At 40.4% G+C, this 15,125-nt stretch overlaps 18 non-coding genes across 18 annotated transcripts; all 18 read left to right on the top strand.

Annotated features, from left to right (window-relative positions):
- Nucleotides 1-202: 202 nt before the first annotated feature.
- Nucleotides 203-274, top strand: trnac-gca (transfer RNA cysteine (anticodon GCA)). Its single transcript has one exon. It is a non-coding gene; the product is annotated as a tRNA-Cys (tRNA).
- A 1,384-nt stretch (nucleotides 275-1,658) lies between these two features.
- Nucleotides 1,659-1,730, top strand: trnac-gca (transfer RNA cysteine (anticodon GCA)). The gene has a single exon. It is a non-coding gene; the product is annotated as a tRNA-Cys (tRNA).
- Nucleotides 1,731-2,386: 656 nt separating this feature from the next.
- trnac-gca (transfer RNA cysteine (anticodon GCA)) lies at nucleotides 2,387-2,458 on the top strand. The gene has a single exon. It is a non-coding gene; the product is annotated as a tRNA-Cys (tRNA).
- Nucleotides 2,459-3,114: 656 nt separating this feature from the next.
- On the top strand, nucleotides 3,115-3,186 carry trnac-gca (transfer RNA cysteine (anticodon GCA)). The gene has a single exon. It is a non-coding gene; the product is annotated as a tRNA-Cys (tRNA).
- Nucleotides 3,187-3,842: 656 nt separating this feature from the next.
- Nucleotides 3,843-3,914, top strand: trnac-gca (transfer RNA cysteine (anticodon GCA)). Its single transcript has one exon. It is a non-coding gene; the product is annotated as a tRNA-Cys (tRNA).
- A 656-nt stretch (nucleotides 3,915-4,570) lies between these two features.
- Nucleotides 4,571-4,642, top strand: trnac-gca (transfer RNA cysteine (anticodon GCA)). Its single transcript has one exon. It is a non-coding gene; the product is annotated as a tRNA-Cys (tRNA).
- Nucleotides 4,643-5,298: 656 nt separating this feature from the next.
- Nucleotides 5,299-5,370, top strand: trnac-gca (transfer RNA cysteine (anticodon GCA)). The gene has a single exon. It is a non-coding gene; the product is annotated as a tRNA-Cys (tRNA).
- A 1,384-nt stretch (nucleotides 5,371-6,754) lies between these two features.
- trnac-gca (transfer RNA cysteine (anticodon GCA)) lies at nucleotides 6,755-6,826 on the top strand. Its single transcript has one exon. It is a non-coding gene; the product is annotated as a tRNA-Cys (tRNA).
- A 656-nt stretch (nucleotides 6,827-7,482) lies between these two features.
- On the top strand, nucleotides 7,483-7,554 carry trnac-gca (transfer RNA cysteine (anticodon GCA)). The gene has a single exon. It is a non-coding gene; the product is annotated as a tRNA-Cys (tRNA).
- Nucleotides 7,555-8,210: 656 nt separating this feature from the next.
- On the top strand, nucleotides 8,211-8,282 carry trnac-gca (transfer RNA cysteine (anticodon GCA)). The gene has a single exon. It is a non-coding gene; the product is annotated as a tRNA-Cys (tRNA).
- Nucleotides 8,283-9,666: 1,384 nt separating this feature from the next.
- On the top strand, nucleotides 9,667-9,738 carry trnac-gca (transfer RNA cysteine (anticodon GCA)). Its single transcript has one exon. It is a non-coding gene; the product is annotated as a tRNA-Cys (tRNA).
- Nucleotides 9,739-10,394: 656 nt separating this feature from the next.
- Nucleotides 10,395-10,466, top strand: trnac-gca (transfer RNA cysteine (anticodon GCA)). The gene has a single exon. It is a non-coding gene; the product is annotated as a tRNA-Cys (tRNA).
- Nucleotides 10,467-11,122: 656 nt separating this feature from the next.
- trnac-gca (transfer RNA cysteine (anticodon GCA)) lies at nucleotides 11,123-11,194 on the top strand. The gene has a single exon. It is a non-coding gene; the product is annotated as a tRNA-Cys (tRNA).
- Nucleotides 11,195-11,850: 656 nt separating this feature from the next.
- Nucleotides 11,851-11,922, top strand: trnac-gca (transfer RNA cysteine (anticodon GCA)). The gene has a single exon. It is a non-coding gene; the product is annotated as a tRNA-Cys (tRNA).
- A 656-nt stretch (nucleotides 11,923-12,578) lies between these two features.
- trnac-gca (transfer RNA cysteine (anticodon GCA)) lies at nucleotides 12,579-12,650 on the top strand. The gene has a single exon. It is a non-coding gene; the product is annotated as a tRNA-Cys (tRNA).
- A 656-nt stretch (nucleotides 12,651-13,306) lies between these two features.
- Nucleotides 13,307-13,378, top strand: trnac-gca (transfer RNA cysteine (anticodon GCA)). Its single transcript has one exon. It is a non-coding gene; the product is annotated as a tRNA-Cys (tRNA).
- Nucleotides 13,379-14,034: 656 nt separating this feature from the next.
- On the top strand, nucleotides 14,035-14,106 carry trnac-gca (transfer RNA cysteine (anticodon GCA)). Its single transcript has one exon. It is a non-coding gene; the product is annotated as a tRNA-Cys (tRNA).
- Nucleotides 14,107-14,762: 656 nt separating this feature from the next.
- On the top strand, nucleotides 14,763-14,834 carry trnac-gca (transfer RNA cysteine (anticodon GCA)). The gene has a single exon. It is a non-coding gene; the product is annotated as a tRNA-Cys (tRNA).
- Nucleotides 14,835-15,125: the final 291 nt, after the last annotated feature.

Genomic DNA, 15,125 nt, shown 5'->3' with positions numbered 1-15,125 from the left:
CAATGTGTTTAAAAATGGATTCCTGAGAAAAGCATTTGTTCAGGATTTATGCCACTGGGCGAGCATTTTTACTGTTACTCAAAGCATTCCTTTAGATTGTCACCTTCCAATATCTCCTGTAAGCTCCACATCAGGTATCTTGTGAGCTTGTGTTTTTCCTGCTCATGTGCTCACATTGAGGTTGCAAATCACACTTCCTGCTGGGGGTATAGCTCAGTGGTAGAGCATTTGACTGCAGATCAAGAGGTCCCCAGTTCAACTCTGGGTGCCCCCTAGTGGCATCTGGATGTGTTTGCTTTACCCTGTTTGTTATGATACTATGCAATTCTTGCCTTTTAAACATTTCGTATATGACCTTTTCAAGCAGTCCAATTCATTTTCAGTCAGATATCTTACGACATTGTTCTCTCTCAATCATCACTCATTAAAGGCTGCTGATTTCATTCCCAAACATATATCTTGTAATACTGGTGAATCTCATCATTACAGCATTTGAGGACGCTCATGATATCTCAATTTAACGACGCATGTGATTGGAATTCAAGTGATTACTACTTCTTCTCTAAATGGTCCTCATCGCAAACTTGAAAGACCTTCTGGCTGCTTGCAATTTCAACATGCACATGATATTTTGTTCATAGAGTGCACCCTTTGAACAAGTCTAAAAATATGTCATATGGATGGTGCCATTTCATAATATCATCCAGCAGTCATTGCTCAGGAAGTGCCAATGTGTTCTAAAATGGATTCCTGAGAAAAGCATTTGTTCAGGATTTACGCCACTGGGCGAGCATTTTTACTGTTACTCAAAGCATTCCTTTAGATTGTCACCTTCCAATATCTCCTGTAAGCTCCACATCAGGTATCTTGTGAGCTTGTGTTTTTCCTGCTCATGTGCTCACATTGAGGTTGCAAATCACACTTCCTGCTGAGGGTATAGCTCAGTGGTAGAGCATTTGACTGCAGATCAAGAGGTCCCCAGTTCAACTCTGGGTGCCCCCTAGTGGCATCTGGAAGTGTTTGCTTTACCCTGTTTGTTGTGATATCATGCAATTCTTGCCTTTTAAACATTTCGTATATGACCTTTTCAAGCAGTCCAATTCATTTTCAGTCAGATATCTTACGACATTGTTCTCTCTCAATCATCACTCATTAAAGGCTACTGATTTCATTCCCAAACAAATATCTTGTAATACTGGTGAATCTCATCATTACAGCATTTGAGGACGCTCATGATATCTCAATTTAAAGACGCATGTGATTGGAATTCAAGCTATAACCACTTCTTCTCTAAATGGTCCTCATCGCAAACTTGAAAGACCTTCTGGCTGCTTGCAATTTCAACATGCACATGATATTTTGCTCATAGAGTGCACCCCTTGAACAAGTCTAAAAATATGTCATATGGATGGTGCCATTTCATAATATCATCCAGCAGTCACTGCTCAGGAAGTGCCAATGTGTTTAAAAATGGATTCCTGAGAAAAGCATTTGTTCAGGATTTACGCCACTGGGCGAGCATTTTTACTGTTACTCAAAGCATTGCTTTAGATTGTCACCTTCCAAAATCTCCTGTAAGCTCCACATCAGGTATCTTGTGAGCTTGTGTTTTTCCTGCTCATGTGCTCACATTGAGGTTGCAAATCACACTTCCTGCTGGGGGTATAGCTCAGTGGTAGAGCATTTGACTGCAGATCAAGAGGTCCCCAGTTCAACTCTGGGTGCCCCCTAGTGGCATCTGGATGTGTTTGCTTTACCCTGTTTGTTGTGATACTATGCAATTCTTGCCTTTTAAACATTTCGTATATGACCTTTTCAAGCAGTCCAATTCATTTTCAGTCAGATATCTTACAACATTGTTCTCTCTCAATCATCACTCATTAAAGGCTACTGATTTCATTCCCAAACAAATATCTTGTAATACTGGTGAATCTCATCATTACAGCATTTGAGGACGCTCATGATATCTCAATTTAACGACGCATGTGATTGGAATTCAAGCTATAACCACTTCTTCTCTAAATGGTCCTCATCGCAAACTTGAAAGACCTTCTGGCTGCTTGCAATTTCAACATGCACATGATATTTTGCTCATAGAGTGCACCCCTTGAACAAGTCTAAAAATATGTCATATGGATGGTGCCATTTCATAATATCATCCAGCAGTCACTGCTCAGGAAGTGCCAATGTGTTTAAAAATGGATTCCTGAGAAAAGCATTTGTTCAGGATTTACGCCACTGGGCGAGCATTTTTACTGTTACTCAAAGCATTCCTTTAGATTGTCACCTTCCAAAATCTCCTGTAAGCTCCACATCAGGTATCTTGTGAGCTTGTGTTTTTCCTGCTCATGTGCTCACATTGAGGTTGCAAATCACACTTCCTGCTGGGGGTATAGCTCAGTGGTAGAGCATTTGACTGCAGATCAAGAGGTCCCCAGTTCAACTCTGGGTGCCCCCTAGTGGCATCTGGATGTGTTTGCTTTACCCTGTTTGTTGTGATACTATGCAATTCTTGCCTTTTAAACATTTCGTATATGACCTTTTCAAGCAGTCCAATTCATTTTCAGTCAGATATCTTACGACATTGTTCTCTCTCAATCATCACTCATTAAAGGCTGCTGATTTAATTCCCAAACATATATCTTGTAATACTGGTGAATCTCATCATTACAGCATTTGAGGACGCTCATGATATCTCAATTTAACGACGCATGTGATTGGAATTCAAGTGATTACCACTTCTTCTCTAAATGGTCCTCATCGCAAACTTGAAAGACCTTCTGGCTGCTTGCAATTTCAACATGCACATGATATTTTGCTCATAGAGTGCACCCTTTGAACAAGTCCAAAAATTTGTCATATGGATGGTGCCATTTCATAATATCATCCAGCAGTCACTGCTCAGGAAGTGCCAATGTGTTTTAAAATGGATTCCTGAGAAAAGCATTTGTTCAGGATTTACGCCACTGGGCGAGCATTTTTACTGTTACTCAAAGCATTCCTTTAGATTGTCACCTTCCAATATCTCCTGTAAGCTCCACATCAGGTATCTTGTGAGCTTGTGTTTTTCCTGCTCATGTGCTCACATTGAGGTTGCAAATCACCCTTCCTGCTGGGGGTATAGCTCAGTGGTAGAGCATTTGACTGCAGATCAAGAGGTCCCCAGTTCAACTCTGGGTGCCCCCTAGTGACATCAGGATGTGTTTGCTTTACCCTGTTTGTTGTTATACTATGCAATTCTTGCCTTTTAAACATTTCGTATATGACCTTTTCAAGCAGTCCAATTCATTTTCAGTCAGATATCTTACGACATTGTTCTCTCTCAATCATCACTCATTAAAGGCTACTGATTTCATTCCCAAACAAATATCTTGTAATACTGGTGAATCTCATCATTACAGCATTTGAGGACGCTCATGATATCTCAATTTAACGACGCATGTGATTGGAATTCAAGTGATTACCACTTCTTCTCTAAATGGTCCTCATCGCAAACTTGAAAGACCTTCTGGCTGCTTGCAATTTCAACATGCACATGATATTTTGCTCATAGAGTGCACCCTTTGAACAAGTCCAAAAATATGTCATATGGATGGTGCCATTTCATAATATCATCCAGCAGTCACTGCTCAGGAAGTGCCAATGTGTTTAAAAATGGATTCCTGAGAAAAGCATTTGTTCAGGATTTATGCCACTGGGCGAGCATTTTTACTGTTACTCAAAGCATTCCTTTAGATTGTCACCTTCCAATATCTCCTGTAAGCTCCACATCAGGTATCTTGTGAGCTTGTGTTTTTCCTGCTCATGTGCTCACATTGAGGTTGCAAATCACACTTCCTGCTGGGGGTATAGCTCAGTGGTAGAGCATTTGACTGCAGATCAAGAGGTCCCCAGTTCAACTCTGGGTGCCCCCTAGTGGCATCTGGATGTGTTTGCTTTACCCTGTTTGTTATGATACTATGCAATTCTTGCCTTTTAAACATTTCGTATATGACCTTTTCAAGCAGTCCAATTCATTTTCAGTCAGATATCTTACGACATTGTTCTCTCTCAATCATCACTCATTAAAGGCTGCTGATTTAATTCCCAAACATATATCTTGTAATACTGGTGAATCTCATCATTACAGCATTTGAGGACGCTCATGATATCTCAATTTAACGACGCATGTGATTGGAATTCAAGTGATTACCACTTCTTCTCTAAATGGTCCTCATCGCAAACTTGAAAGACCTTCTGGCTGCTTGCAATTTCAACATGCACATGATATTTTGCTCATAGAGTGCACCCTTTGAACAAGTCCAAAAATTTGTCATATGGATGGTGCCATTTCATAATATCATCCAGCAGTCACTGCTCAGGAAGTGCCAATGTGTTTTAAAATGGATTCCTGAGAAAAGCATTTGTTCAGGATTTACGCCACTGGGCGAGCATTTTTACTGTTACTCAAAGCATTCCTTTAGATTGTCACCTTCCAATATCTCCTGTAAGCTCCACATCAGGTATCTTGTGAGCTTGTGTTTTTCCTGCTCATGTGCTCACATTGAGGTTGCAAATCACCCTTCCTGCTGGGGGTATAGCTCAGTGGTAGAGCATTTGACTGCAGATCAAGAGGTCCCCAGTTCAACTCTGGGTGCCCCCTAGTGACATCAGGATGTGTTTGCTTTACCCTGTTTGTTGTTATACTATGCAATTCTTGCCTTTTAAACATTTCGTATATGACCTTTTCAAGCAGTCCAATTCATTTTCAGTCAGATATCTTACGACATTGTTCTCTCTCAATCATCACTCATTAAAGGCTACTGATTTCATTCCCAAACAAATATCTTGTAATACTGGTGAATCTCATCATTACAGCATTTGAGGACGCTCATGATATCTCAATTTAACGACGCATGTGATTGGAATTCAAGTGATTACCACTTCTTCTCTAAATGGTCCTCATCGCAAACTTGAAAGACCTTCTGGCTGCTTGCAATTTCAACATGCACATGATATTTTGCTCATAGAGTGCACCCTTTGAACAAGTCCAAAAATATGTCATATGGATGGTGCCATTTCATAATATCATCCAGCAGTCACTGCTCAGGAAGTGCCAATGTGTTTAAAAATGGATTCCTGAGAAAAGCATTTGTTCAGGATTTATGCCACTGGGCGAGCATTTTTACTGTTACTCAAAGCATTCCTTTAGATTGTCACCTTCCAATATCTCCTGTAAGCTCCACATCAGGTATCTTGTGAGCTTGTGTTTTTCCTGCTCATGTGCTCACATTGAGGTTGCAAATCACACTTCCTGCTGGGGGTATAGCTCAGTGGTAGAGCATTTGACTGCAGATCAAGAGGTCCCCAGTTCAACTCTGGGTGCCCCCTAGTGGCATCTGGATGTGTTTGCTTTACCCTGTTTGTTATGATACTATGCAATTCTTGCCTTTTAAACATTTCGTATATGACCTTTTCAAGCAGTCCAATTCATTTTCAGTCAGATATCTTACGACATTGTTCTCTCTCAATCATCACTCATTAAAGGCTGCTGATTTCATTCCCAAACATATATCTTGTAATACTGGTGAATCTCATCATTACAGCATTTGAGGACGCTCATGATATCTCAATTTAACGACGCATGTGATTGGAATTCAAGTGATTACTACTTCTTCTCTAAATGGTCCTCATCGCAAACTTGAAAGACCTTCTGGCTGCTTGCAATTTCAACATGCACATGATATTTTGTTCATAGAGTGCACCCTTTGAACAAGTCTAAAAATATGTCATATGGATGGTGCCATTTCATAATATCATCCAGCAGTCATTGCTCAGGAAGTGCCAATGTGTTCTAAAATGGATTCCTGAGAAAAGCATTTGTTCAGGATTTACGCCACTGGGCGAGCATTTTTACTGTTACTCAAAGCATTCCTTTAGATTGTCACCTTCCAATATCTCCTGTAAGCTCCACATCAGGTATCTTGTGAGCTTGTGTTTTTCCTGCTCATGTGCTCACATTGAGGTTGCAAATCACACTTCCTGCTGAGGGTATAGCTCAGTGGTAGAGCATTTGACTGCAGATCAAGAGGTCCCCAGTTCAACTCTGGGTGCCCCCTAGTGGCATCTGGAAGTGTTTGCTTTACCCTGTTTGTTGTGATATCATGCAATTCTTGCCTTTTAAACATTTCGTATATGACCTTTTCAAGCAGTCCAATTCATTTTCAGTCAGATATCTTACGACATTGTTCTCTCTCAATCATCACTCATTAAAGGCTACTGATTTCATTCCCAAACAAATATCTTGTAATACTGGTGAATCTCATCATTACAGCATTTGAGGACGCTCATGATATCTCAATTTAACGACGCATGTGATTGGAATTCAAGTGATTACCACTTCTTCTCTAAATGGTCCTCATCGCAAACTTGAAAGACCTTCTGGCTGCTTGCAATTTCAACATGCACATGATATTTTGCTCATAGAGTGCACCCTTTGAACAAGTCCAAAAATATGTCATATGGATGGTGCCATTTCATAATATCATCCAGCAGTCACTGCTCAGGAAGTGCCAATGTGTTTAAAAATGGATTCCTGAGAAAAGCATTTGTTCAGGATTTATGCCACTGGGCGAGCATTTTTACTGTTACTCAAAGCATTCCTTTAGATTGTCACCTTCCAATATCTCCTGTAAGCTCCACATCAGGTATCTTGTGAGCTTGTGTTTTTCCTGCTCATGTGCTCACATTGAGGTTGCAAATCACACTTCCTGCTGGGGGTATAGCTCAGTGGTAGAGCATTTGACTGCAGATCAAGAGGTCCCCAGTTCAACTCTGGGTGCCCCCTAGTGGCATCTGGATGTGTTTGCTTTACCCTGTTTGTTATGATACTATGCAATTCTTGCCTTTTAAACATTTCGTATATGACCTTTTCAAGCAGTCCAATTCATTTTCAGTCAGATATCTTACGACATTGTTCTCTCTCAATCATCACTCATTAAAGGCTGCTGATTTAATTCCCAAACATATATCTTGTAATACTGGTGAATCTCATCATTACAGCATTTGAGGACGCTCATGATATCTCAATTTAACGACGCATGTGATTGGAATTCAAGTGATTACCACTTCTTCTCTAAATGGTCCTCATCGCAAACTTGAAAGACCTTCTGGCTGCTTGCAATTTCAACATGCACATGATATTTTGCTCATAGAGTGCACCCTTTGAACAAGTCCAAAAATTTGTCATATGGATGGTGCCATTTCATAATATCATCCAGCAGTCACTGCTCAGGAAGTGCCAATGTGTTTTAAAATGGATTCCTGAGAAAAGCATTTGTTCAGGATTTACGCCACTGGGCGAGCATTTTTACTGTTACTCAAAGCATTCCTTTAGATTGTCACCTTCCAATATCTCCTGTAAGCTCCACATCAGGTATCTTGTGAGCTTGTGTTTTTCCTGCTCATGTGCTCACATTGAGGTTGCAAATCACCCTTCCTGCTGGGGGTATAGCTCAGTGGTAGAGCATTTGACTGCAGATCAAGAGGTCCCCAGTTCAACTCTGGGTGCCCCCTAGTGACATCAGGATGTGTTTGCTTTACCCTGTTTGTTGTTATACTATGCAATTCTTGCCTTTTAAACATTTCGTATATGACCTTTTCAAGCAGTCCAATTCATTTTCAGTCAGATATCTTACGACATTGTTCTCTCTCAATCATCACTCATTAAAGGCTACTGATTTCATTCCCAAACAAATATCTTGTAATACTGGTGAATCTCATCATTACAGCATTTGAGGACGCTCATGATATCTCAATTTAACGACGCATGTGATTGGAATTCAAGTGATTACCACTTCTTCTCTAAATGGTCCTCATCGCAAACTTGAAAGACCTTCTGGCTGCTTGCAATTTCAACATGCACATGATATTTTGCTCATAGAGTGCACCCTTTGAACAAGTCCAAAAATATGTCATATGGATGGTGCCATTTCATAATATCATCCAGCAGTCACTGCTCAGGAAGTGCCAATGTGTTTAAAAATGGATTCCTGAGAAAAGCATTTGTTCAGGATTTATGCCACTGGGCGAGCATTTTTACTGTTACTCAAAGCATTCCTTTAGATTGTCACCTTCCAATATCTCCTGTAAGCTCCACATCAGGTATCTTGTGAGCTTGTGTTTTTCCTGCTCATGTGCTCACATTGAGGTTGCAAATCACACTTCCTGCTGGGGGTATAGCTCAGTGGTAGAGCATTTGACTGCAGATCAAGAGGTCCCCAGTTCAACTCTGGGTGCCCCCTAGTGGCATCTGGATGTGTTTGCTTTACCCTGTTTGTTATGATACTATGCAATTCTTGCCTTTTAAACATTTCGTATATGACCTTTTCAAGCAGTCCAATTCATTTTCAGTCAGATATCTTACGACCTTGTTCTCTCTCAATCATCACTCATTAAAGGCTGCTGATTTCATTCCCAAACATATATCTTGTAATACTGGTGAATCTCATCATTACAGCATTTGAGGACGCTCATGATATCTCAATTTAACGACGCATGTGATTGGAATTCAAGTGATTACTACTTCTTCTCTAAATGGTCCTCATCGCAAACTTGAAAGACCTTCTGGCTGCTTGCAATTTCAACATGCACATGATATTTTGTTCATAGAGTGCACCCTTTGAACAAGTCTAAAAATATGTCATATGGATGGTGCCATTTCATAATATCATCCAGCAGTCATTGCTCAGGAAGTGCCAATGTGTTCTAAAATGGATTCCTGAGAAAAGCATTTGTTCAGGATTTACGCCACTGGGCGAGCATTTTTACTGTTACTCAAAGCATTCCTTTAGATTGTCACCTTCCAATATCTCCTGTAAGCTCCACATCAGGTATCTTGTGAGCTTGTGTTTTTCCTGCTCATGTGCTCACATTGAGGTTGCAAATCACACTTCCTGCTGAGGGTATAGCTCAGTGGTAGAGCATTTGACTGCAGATCAAGAGGTCCCCAGTTCAACTCTGGGTGCCCCCTAGTGGCATCTGGAAGTGTTTGCTTTACCCTGTTTGTTGTGATATCATGCAATTCTTGCCTTTTAAACATTTCGTATATGACCTTTTCAAGCAGTCCAATTCATTTTCAGTCAGATATCTTACGACATTGTTCTCTCTCAATCATCACTCATTAAAGGCTACTGATTTCATTCCCAAACAAATATCTTGTAATACTGGTGAATCTCATCATTACAGCATTTGAGGACGCTCATGATATCTCAATTTAAAGACGCATGTGATTGGAATTCAAGCTATAACCACTTCTTCTCTAAATGGTCCTCATCGCAAACTTGAAAGACCTTCTGGCTGCTTGCAATTTCAACATGCACATGATATTTTGCTCATAGAGTGCACCCCTTGAACAAGTCTAAAAATATGTCATATGGATGGTGCCATTTCATAATATCATCCAGCAGTCACTGCTCAGGAAGTGCCAATGTGTTTAAAAATGGATTCCTGAGAAAAGCATTTGTTCAGGATTTACGCCACTGGGCGAGCATTTTTACTGTTACTCAAAGCATTGCTTTAGATTGTCACCTTCCAAAATCTCCTGTAAGCTCCACATCAGGTATCTTGTGAGCTTGTGTTTTTCCTGCTCATGTGCTCACATTGAGGTTGCAAATCACACTTCCTGCTGGGGGTATAGCTCAGTGGTAGAGCATTTGACTGCAGATCAAGAGGTCCCCAGTTCAACTCTGGGTGCCCCCTAGTGGCATCTGGATGTGTTTGCTTTACCCTGTTTGTTGTGATACTATGCAATTCTTGCCTTTTAAACATTTCGTATATGACCTTTTCAAGCAGTCCAATTCATTTTCAGTCAGATATCTTACAACATTGTTCTCTCTCAATCATCACTCATTAAAGGCTACTGATTTCATTCCCAAACAAATATCTTGTAATACTGGTGAATCTCATCATTACAGCATTTGAGGACGCTCATGATATCTCAATTTAACGACGCATGTGATTGGAATTCAAGCTATAACCACTTCTTCTCTAAATGGTCCTCATCGCAAACTTGAAAGACCTTCTGGCTGCTTGCAATTTCAACATGCACATGATATTTTGCTCATAGAGTGCACCCCTTGAACAAGTCTAAAAATATGTCATATGGATGGTGCCATTTCATAATATCATCCAGCAGTCACTGCTCAGGAAGTGCCAATGTGTTTAAAAATGGATTCCTGAGAAAAGCATTTGTTCAGGATTTACGCCACTGGGCGAGCATTTTTACTGTTACTCAAAGCATTCCTTTAGATTGTCACCTTCCAAAATCTCCTGTAAGCTCCACATCAGGTATCTTGTGAGCTTGTGTTTTTCCTGCTCATGTGCTCACATTGAGGTTGCAAATCACACTTCCTGCTGGGGGTATAGCTCAGTGGTAGAGCATTTGACTGCAGATCAAGAGGTCCCCAGTTCAACTCTGGGTGCCCCCTAGTGGCATCTGGATGTGTTTGCTTTACCCTGTTTGTTGTGATACTATGCAATTCTTGCCTTTTAAACATTTCGTATATGACCTTTTCAAGCAGTCCAATTCATTTTCAGTCAGATATCTTACGACATTGTTCTCTCTCAATCATCACTCATTAAAGGCTGCTGATTTCATTCCCAAACATATATCTTGTAATACTGGTGAATCTCATCATTACAGCATTTGAGGACGCTCATGATATCTCAATTTAACGACGCATGTGATTGGAATTCAAGTGATTACCACTTCTTCTCTAAATGGTCCTCATCGCAAACTTGAAAGACCTTCTGGCTGCTTGCAATTTCAACATGCATATAATATTTTGCTCATAGAGTGCACCCTTTGAACAAGTCTAAAAATATGTCATATGGATGGTGCCATTTCATAATATCATCCAGCAGTCACTGCTCAGGAAGTGCCAATGTGTTTAAAAATGGATTCCTGAGAAAAGCATTTGTTCAGGATTTACGCCACTGGGCGAGCATTTTTACTGTTACTCAAAGCATTCCTTTAGATTGTCACCTTCCAAAATCTCCTGTAAGCTCCACATCAGGTATCTTGTGAGCTTGTGTTTTTCCTGCTCATGTGCTCACATTGAGGTTGCAAATCACACTTCCTGCTGGGGGTATAGCTCAGTGGTAGAGCATTTGACTGCAGATCAAGAGGTCCCCAGTTCAACTCTGGGTGCCCCCTAGTGGCATCTGGATGTGTTTGCTTTACCCTGTTTGTTGTGATACTATGCAATTCTTGCCTTTTAAACATTTCGTATATGACCTTTTCAAGCAGTCCAATTCATTTTCAGTCAGATATCTTACGACATTGTTCTCTCTCAATCATCACTCATTAAAGGCTGCTGATTTCATTCCCAAACATATATCTTGTAATACTGGTGAATCTCATCATTACAGCATTTGAGGACGCTCATGATATCTCAATTTAACGACGCATGTGATTGGAATTCAAGCTATAACCACTTCTTCTCTAAATGGTCCTCATCGCAAACTTGAAAGACCTTCTGGCTGCTTGCAATTTCAACATGCACATGATATTTTGCTCATAGAGTGCACCCCTTGAACAAGTCTAAAAATATGTCATATGGATGGTGCCATTTCATAATATCATCCAGCAGTCACTGCTCAGGAAGTGCCAATGTGTTTAAAAATGGATTCCTGAGAAAAGCATTTGTTCAGGATTTACGCCACTGGGCGAGCATTTTTACTGTTACTCAAAGCATTCCTTTAGATTGTCACCTTCCAAAATCTCCTGTAAGCTCCACATCAGGTATCTTGTGAGCTTGTGTTTTTCCTGCTCATGTGCTCACATTGAGGTTGCAAATCACACTTCCTGCTGGGGGTATAGCTCAGTGGTAGAGCATTTGACTGCAGATCAAGAGGTCCCCAGTTCAACTCTGGGTGCCCCCTAGTGGCATCTGGATGTGTTTGCTTTACCCTGTTTGTTGTGATACTATGCAATTCTTGCCTTTTAAACATTTCGTATATGACCTTTTCAAGCAGTCCAATTCATTTTCAGTCAGATATCTTACGACATTGTTCTCTCTCAATCATCACTCATTAAAGGCTGCTGATTTCATTCCCAAACATATATCTTGTAATACTGGTGAATCTCATCATTACAGCATTTGAGGACGCTCATGATATCTCAATTTAACGACGCATGTGATTGGAATTCAAGTGATTACCACTTCTTCTCTAAATGGTCCTCATCGCAAACTTGAAAGACCTTCTGGCTGCTTGCAATTTCAACATGCATATAATATTTTGCTCATAGAGTGCACCCTTTGAACAAGTCTAAAAATATGTCATATGGATGGTGCCATTTCATAATATCATCCAGCAGTCACTGCTCAGGAAGTGCCAATGTGTTTAAAAATGGATTCCTGAGAAAAGCATTTGTTCAGGATTTACGCCACTGGGCGAGCATTTTTACTGTTACTCAAAGCATTCCTTTAGATTGTCACCTTCCAAAATCTCCTGTAAGCTCCACATCAGGTATCTTGTGAGCTTGTGTTTTTCCTGCTCATGTGCTCACATTGAGGTTGCAAATCACACTTCCTGCTGGGGGTATAGCTCAGTGGTAGAGCATTTGACTGCAGATCAAGAGGTCCCCAGTTCAACTCTGGGTGCCCCCTAGTGGCATCTGGATGTGTTTGCTTTACCCTGTTTGTTGTGATACTATGCAATTCTTGCCTTTTAAACATTTCGTATATGACCTTTTCAAGCAGTCCAATTCATTTTCAGTCAGATATCTTACGACATTGTTCTCTCTCAATCATCACTCATTAAAGGCTACTGATTTCATTCCCAAACAAATATCTTGTAATACTGGTGAATCTCATCATTACAGCATTTGAGGACGCTCATGATATCTCAATTTAAAGACGCATGTGATTGGAATTCAAGCTATAACCACTTCTTCTCTAAATGGTCCTCATCGCAAACTTGAAAGACCTTCTGGCTGCTTGCAATTTCAACATGCATATAATATTTTGCTCATAGAGTGCACCCTTTGAACAAGTCTAAAAATATGTCATATGGATGGTGCCATTTCATAATATCATCCAGCAGTCACTGCTCAGGAAGTGCCAATGTGTTTAAAAATGGATTCCTGAGAAAAGCATTTGTTCAGGATTTACGCCACTGGGCGAGCATTTTTACTGTTACTCAAAGCATTGCTTTAGATTGTCACCTTCCAAAATCTCCTGTAAGCTCCACATCAGGTATCTTGTGAGCTTGTGTTTTTCCTGCTCATGTGCTCACATTGAGGTTGCAAATCACACTTCCTGCTGGGGGTATAGCTCAGTGGTAGAGCATTTGACTGCAGATCAAGAGGTCCCCAGTTCAACTCTGGGTGCCCCCTAGTGGCATCTGGATGTGTTTGCTTTACCCTGTTTGTTGTGATACTATGCAATTCTTGCCTTTTAAACATTTCGTATATGACCTTTTCAAGCAGTCCAATTCATTTTCAGTCAGATATCTTACAACATTGTTCTCTCTCAATCATCACTCATTAAAGGCTACTGATTTCATTCCCAAACAAATATCTTGTAATACTGGTGAATCTCATCATTACAGCATTTGAGGACGCTCATGATATCTCAATTTAACGACGCATGTGATTGGAATTCAAGCTATAACCACTTCTTCTCTAAATGGTCCTCATCGCAAACTTGAAAGACCTTCTGGCTGCTTGCAATTTCAACATGCACATGATATTTTGCTCATAGAGTGCACCCCTTGAACAAGTCTAAAAATATGTCATATGGATGGTGCCATTTCATAATATCATCCAGCAGTCACTGCTCAGGAAGTGCCAATGTGTTTAAAAATGGATTCCTGAGAAAAGCATTTGTTCAGGATTTACGCCACTGGGCGAGCATTTTTACTGTTACTCAAAGCATTCCTTTAGATTGTCACCTTCCAAAATCTCCTGTAAGCTCCACATCAGGTATCTTGTGAGCTTGTGTTTTTCCTGCTCATGTGCTCACATTGAGGTTGCAAATCACACTTCCTGCTGGGGGTATAGCTCAGTGGTAGAGCATTTGACTGCAGATCAAGAGGTCCCCAGTTCAACTCTGGGTGCCCCCTAGTGGCATCTGGATGTGTTTGCTTTACCCTGTTTGTTGTGATACTATGCAATTCTTGCCTTTTAAACATTTCGTATATGACCTTTTCAAGCAGTCCAATTCATTTTCAGTCAGATATCTTACGACATTGTTCTCTCTCAATCATCACTCATTAAAGGCTGCTGATTTAATTCCCAAACATATATCTTGTAATACTGGTGAATCTCATCATTACAGCATTTGAGGACGCTCATGATATCTCAATTTAACGACGCATGTGATTGGAATTCAAGTGATTACCACTTCTTCTCTAAATGGTCCTCATCGCAAACTTGAAAGACCTTCTGGCTGCTTGCAATTTCAACATGCACATGATATTTTGCTCATAGAGTGCACCCTTTGAACAAGTCCAAAAATTTGTCATATGGATGGTGCCATTTCATAATATCATCCAGCAGTCACTGCTCAGGAAGTGCCAATGTGTTTTAAAATGGATTCCTGAGAAAAGCATTTGTTCAGGATTTACGCCACTGGGCGAGCATTTTTACTGTTACTCAAAGCATTCCTTTAGATTGTCACCTTCCAATATCTCCTGTAAGCTCCACATCAGGTATCTTGTGAGCTTGTGTTTTTCCTGCTCATGTGCTCACATTGAGGTTGCAAATCACCCTTCCTGCTGGGGGTATAGCTCAGTGGTAGAGCATTTGACTGCAGATCAAGAGGTCCCCAGTTCAACTCTGGGTGCCCCCTAGTGACATCAGGATGTGTTTGCTTTACCCTGTTTGTTGTTATACTATGCAATTCTTGCCTTTTAAACATTTCGTATATGACCTTTTCAAGCAGTCCAATTCATTTTCAGTCAGATATCTTACGACATTGTTCTCTCTCAATCATCACTCATTAAAGGCTACTGATTTCATTCCCAAACAAATATCTTGTAATACTGGTGAATCTCATCATTACAGCATTTGAGGACGCTCATGATATCTCAATTTAACGACGCATGTGATTGGAATTCAAGTGATTACCACTTCTTCTCTA

This window comes from Brachyhypopomus gauderio, unplaced genomic scaffold (assembly GCF_052324685.1).
Source record: "Brachyhypopomus gauderio isolate BG-103 unplaced genomic scaffold, BGAUD_0.2 sc131, whole genome shotgun sequence".
Lineage (NCBI taxonomy): Eukaryota > Metazoa > Chordata > Actinopteri > Gymnotiformes > Hypopomidae > Brachyhypopomus > Brachyhypopomus gauderio.
The sequence above is the reverse complement of the archived record's forward strand: the minus strand, read 5'-3'. Positions and strand labels throughout refer to the sequence as shown.